The sequence below is a fragment of the Zea mays genome, chromosome 9, assembly GCF_902167145.1.
Source record: "Zea mays cultivar B73 chromosome 9, Zm-B73-REFERENCE-NAM-5.0, whole genome shotgun sequence".
Lineage (NCBI taxonomy): Eukaryota > Viridiplantae > Streptophyta > Magnoliopsida > Poales > Poaceae > Zea > Zea mays.
This window is the reverse complement of record NC_050104.1, coordinates 146548604-146554549: the sequence shown is the minus strand read 5'-3', so window position 1 is coordinate 146554549 and position 5946 is coordinate 146548604.

Below are 5946 nucleotides of genomic sequence, written 5' to 3'. Positions count from 1 at the left end.
CTAAATGACAGCTCATAGATTTCCTAGGATAGCAGAATACAGCTGGCTTAATATTGAATCACTACTACTTACCTAGGCACCATCCACGATCCTGACACAGCTCCAGCCCCCCCTCGTGGTCGCGGATGAAGAGGCGCTTCATCGGCGTCGGCGAGGCGAGGGTGCGAGGCGGAGGCGAGAGACGGCATCCTCGTTGCGCTTGCGCAAGTGGGGCGGCGCTATGGTGTGGTGTCCACGGATTGATGGCTATGCGATTCAGCGTTTCCCCCGCGCACCGGTCTGCTGAGGCCGTTGGTTGGGACCTCGCACAGTTTAATGTTGGCTGTCTGACTCAGCGTCGTTGCTCGTTTCGATCGAAGGAACAGGAGCAAAAGGAAGTCGTGGATGCTAAAGACCTGGCAGTGATCCATTCAGCCTCGTCTGATCCAGGCGGTGTTGGATGGTACTGGCATGTTTCTCTCCTCTAGCTAAGCATTGGCTATTTGGCTCAGCATTAGAGGGATCTGAGTATCTGACTATCAGTTCGTGCTTAATCTTTTCACGTGCTCCATGCGGAAAAAAATTTGTTGCAGCCCGGCTGCAAACCAGGCTGTTTGCAGCCCCTCACAAAAAGGTGGATAGGCCCCACCTGCAGGTCCACCAGATAACGTTTTAGTTGTATTATTTACCTGCGGGTGGGACCTATCTTCCTTTTTGTGAGGGGCTGCAAACAGCCTGGTTTGCAGCCGGGCTGCAACAAATTTTTTTCCCTCCATGCATCATCTACAGAAAAAACAGAAGGAGCAGCAGTTTGGCAGGGTAAATATCAGGCTGCTGCCTGCTGGCTTTTGGCAGATGGAGAGGGGTCACGTCGAGAGGATGGGACACCGGGCACGAGGCAAGGCAACACAGCCCAGCAACCTCTTGCAACTTGTTTGGAAACAAAATATTTCAAACCATACTATTTAGTATACATGTGTAAGGCTAATTATAGACAAACTTTAGATTGAAATATAGTTTAAAATACTCTAAAAATATTATGGTTTACTTCAGTGAGTGGAACATGTCTCTAAAAGGGTGTTTGGTTTGATAAATAAGTCAATCCATCATCTTCTCACTTCTCATTTCTTTTGTTTGGTTTGTAGGATGAAATAAGTTGATTCATCACCACCTCATTCATCATAGTTAATTAGTTACAACTAACATGAGAAATTGAGTCATTCCACTAAATTTAAGAAATAGACTTACGATGCACTATCTCATCTTGAATGGAGCAATTCCTCAGATCCAAACACCCTTAAATTTATCACAATCAAGTACTCACACTGATGATCATAATGTCCATCCCTCACACCCTCGAGGAATCGCCAAAAACTTCAAGAGAACCTTCAAACACATTTAGGCCTTGTTGGGTTATATAGTGATAGGTGGGGATTGAGGAGATTAAATTTCTTTCTAATCAATTTTGACTATAGAGAAATTTAATCAACTCCAATCCCTTTCAATTCATCGCAACCCGATATTGCCTTTATGGCTCATTTGGGACCAAGATTAACGGAGGGGATAGAGAGAACCAAAATCAGAGATTTTGATCTACTCAATCCCGTCCGTTACACCTTTGAAAGGGAATTAGGCTTACACCTAGTCCCTAATTAATTTTGGTGGTTGAATTGCCCAACACAAATCTTTGGACTAACTAGTTTGCCCAAGTGTATAGATTATACAGGTGTAAAAGGTTCACACTCAGCCAATAAAAAGACCAAGTTTTGGATTCAACAAAGGAGCAAAGGGGCAACCGAAGGCACCCCTGGTCTGGCGCACCGGACTGTCCGGGGTGCCACCGGACATGTCTGGTGCACCAGGGGGACTCAGACTCAAACTCGCCACCTTCGGGAATTCCTAGAGGTGACTCGGCTATAATTCACCGGACTGTCCGGTGTACACCGGACAGTGTCCGGTGCGCCAAGGGAGGTCGGCCTCAGGAACTCGTTTGCTTCGGGAAACTCCAACGGAGAGTCCACTATAATTCACCGGACTGTCCGGTGTGCACCGGACTGTCCGGTGCGACTCCGGAGCAACGGCTAACTCCGCGCCAACGGCTACCTGCTACGCAATAAATGCGCGCTCTGCGCGCGCAGAAGGCAGGCGCGCCCATTCCGGCGCACCGGACAATGAACAGGAGTTGTCCGGTATGCACCGGACACCCAGGCGGGCCCACAAGTCAGAAACTCCAACGGTCAGAATCCAACGGCAGTGATGACGTGGCAGGGGGCACCGGACTGTCCGGTGTGCACCGGACTGTCCGGTGCGCCATCGAGCAGACAGCCTCCCAACGGCCACTTTTGGTGGTTGGGGCTATAAATACCCCAACCACCCCACCATTCATTGCATCCAAGTTTTCCACTTCCCAACTATTACAAGAGCTCTAGCATTCAATTCTAGACACACCAAAGAGATCAAATCCTCTCCAATTCCACACACAAAACCCTAGTGACTAAAGAGAGTGATTTGCTTGTGTTCTTTCGAGCTCTTGCGCTTGGATTGCTTTCTTCTTTCTTGATTCTTTCTTGTGATCAAACACTCACATTGTAATTGAGGCAAGAGGCACCAATTGTGTGGTGGCCCTTGCGGGAAGTTTGATTCCCAAGTGATTTGAGAAGAGAAGCTCACTCGGTCCGAGGGACCGTTTGAGAGAGGGAAGGGTTGAAAGAGACCCGACCTTTGTGGCCTCCTCAACGGGGAGTAGGTTTGAAAGAACCGAACCTCGGTAAAACAAATCCGCGTGTCACACATTTCATTATTCGCTTGCGATTTGTTTTGCGCCCTCTCTCGCGGACTCGTTTATATTTCTAACGCTAACCCGGCTTGTAGTTGTGTTTATATTTGTAAATTTCAGTTTCGCCCTATTCACCCCCCCTCTAGGCGACTATCAATTGGTATCAGAGCCCGGTGCTTCATTAGAGCCTAACCGCTCGAAGTGATGTCGGGAGATCACGCCAAGAAGGAGATGGAGACCGGCGAAAAGCCCACTACAAGCCACGGGAGCACTTCATCGGAAGAGTCCCGCACCAAGAGGAAGGAGAAGAAGAAGGACTCCTCCAAACGGAAGGAGAAAAAGTCTTCCTCTTCTCACCACAAAGAGAAGAAGGAAAAGTCTTCTTCCCACAAGCCGCATCGGAAAGGCGACAAGCACAAGAGGATGAGGAAGGTGGTCTACTACGAGACCGACACTTCATCAACATCGACCTCCGACTCCGATGCGCCCTCCGTCACTTCTAAGCGCCAAGAGCGCAAGAAGTATAGTAAGATTCCCCTACGCTACCCTCGCATTTCCAAACATACACCTTTACTTTCTGTCCCATTAGGCAAACCACCAACTTTTGATGGTGAAGATTACGCTAGGTGGAGCGATTTAATGCGATTTCATCTAACCTCGCTCCACAAAAGTATATGGGATGTTGTTGAGTTTGGTGCACAGGTACCGACTGTAGGGGATGAGAACTATGATGAGGATGAGGTGGCCCAAATCGAGCACTTCAACTCTCAAGCAACAACAATACTCCTCGCCTCTCTAAGTAGAGAGGAGTATAACAAAGTACAAGGGTTGAAGAGCGCCAAGGAGATTTGGGATGTGCTCAAAACCGCGCACGAGGGAGACGAGCTCACCAAGATCACCAAGCGGGAAACAATCGAGGGGGAGCTCGGTCGGTTCCGGCTTCGCAAAGGGGAAGAGCCACAACACATGTACAACCGGCTCAAGACCCTGGTAAATCAAGTGCGCAACCTCGGGAGCGTAAAGTGGGATGACCATGAGATGGTTAAGGTTATTCTAAGATCTCTTATTTTCCTTAACCCTACTCAAGTTCAATTAATCCGTGGTAATCCTAGATATACTAAAATGACCCCCGAGGAAGTCATCGGGAATTTTGTTAGTTTTGAGTGCATGATCGAAGGCTCGAGGAAGATCAACGAGCTTGATGATGCCACCACATCCGAAGCTCAACCCGTTGCATTCAAGGCAACGGAGGAGAAGAAGGAGGAGTCTACACCAAGTCGACAACCAATAGACGCCTCCAAGCTCGACAATGAGGAAATGGCGCTCGTCATCAAGAGCTTCCGCCAAATCCTCAAGCAAAGGAAGGGGAAGGACTACAAGTCCCGCTCTAAGAAGGTTTGCTACAAATGTGGTAAGCCCGGTCATTTTATTGCTAAATGTCCCATATCTAGTGACAGTGATCGAGGCGACGACAAGAAGGGGAGAAGAAAGGAGAAGAAGAAATACTACAAGAAGAAGGGCGGCGATGCCCATATTTGTCGGGAGTGGGATTCCGACGAAAGCTCAAGCGACTCCTCCGACGACGAGGACGCCGCCAACATCGCCGTCACCAAGGGACTCCTCTTCCCCAACGTCAGCCACAAGTGCCTCATGGCAAAGGACGGCAAACGGAAGAAGGTTAAATCCAACTCCTCCACTAAATATGAATCTTCTAGTGATGATAATGCTAGTGATGAGGAGGATAATTTGTGTTCCCTTTTTGCCAACCTTAACATAGCTCAAAAGGAAAAATTAAATGAATTGGTTAGTGCTATTCATGAAAAGGATGACCTTTTGGATTCCCAAGAGGATTGTCTAATTAAAGAAAACAAAAAACATGTTAAGGTTAAAAAGGCTTATGCTCTAGAAGTAGAAAAATGTGAAAAATTATCTAGTGAGCTAAGCACTTGCCGTGAGATGATTGACAACCTTAGAAATGAAAATGCTAGTTTAAATGCTAAGGTTGATTCTCATGTTTGTAATGTTTCAATTCCCAATCCTAGAGATAATAATGATGATTTGCTTACTAGGATTGAAGAATTAAACATTTCTCTTGCTAGCCTTAGAATAGAGAATGAAAATTTGATTGCTAAGGCTAAAGATTTTGATGTTTGCAAAGTTACAATTGCCGATCTTAGAGATAAAAATGATATTCTTCATGCTAAGATTGTTGAACTTAATTCCTGCAAACCGTCTACATCTACTATTGAGCATGTGTCTATTTGTGATAGATGTAGAGATATTGATGTTAATGCTATTCATGATCACATGGCTTTAATTAAACAACAAAATGATCATATAGCAAAACTAGATGCTAAAATTGCCGAGCACAACTTAGAAAATGAGAAATTTAAATTTGCTCGTAGCATGCTTTATAATGGGAGACGTCCTGGCATTAAGGATGGCATTGGCTTCCAAAGGGGAGACAATGTCAAACTAAATGCCCCTCCTAAAAATTTGTCTAACTTTGTTAAGGGCAAGGCTCCCATGCCTCAGGATAACGAGGGTTACATTTTGTACCCTGCCGGTTATCCCGAGAGCAAAATTAGGAGAATTCACACTAGGAAGTCTCACTCTGGCCCTAACCATGCTTTTATGTATAGGGGTGAGACATCTAGCTCTAGGCAACCAACTCGTGCTAAGTTGCCTAGAAAGAAAACTCTTAATGCATCAAATGAACATAGCATTTCATTTAAGACTTTTGATGCATCATATGTTTTGACTAACAAATCTGGCAAGGTCGTTGCCAAGTTTGTTGGGGACAAACACAAGGGCTCCAAGACTTGTGTTTGGGTACCCAAAGTTCTTGTGTCTAATGCCAAAGGACCCAAAACCGTTTGGGTACCTAAAGTCAAGAACTAAAATTGTTTTGTAGGTTTATGCATCCGGGGGCTCAAGTTGGATACTCGACAGCGGGTGCACAAACCACATGACCGGGGAGAAAAGGATGTTCTCCTCATATGAGAAAAACCAAGATCCCCAACGAGCTATCACATTCGGGGATGGAAATCAAGGTTTGGTCAAAGGACTTGGTAAAATTGCTATATCTCCTGACCATTCTATTTCCAATGTTTTTCTTGTTGATTCTTTAGATTACAACTTGCTTTCTGTTTCCCAATTATGTCAAATGGGCTACAACTGTCTTTTTACTG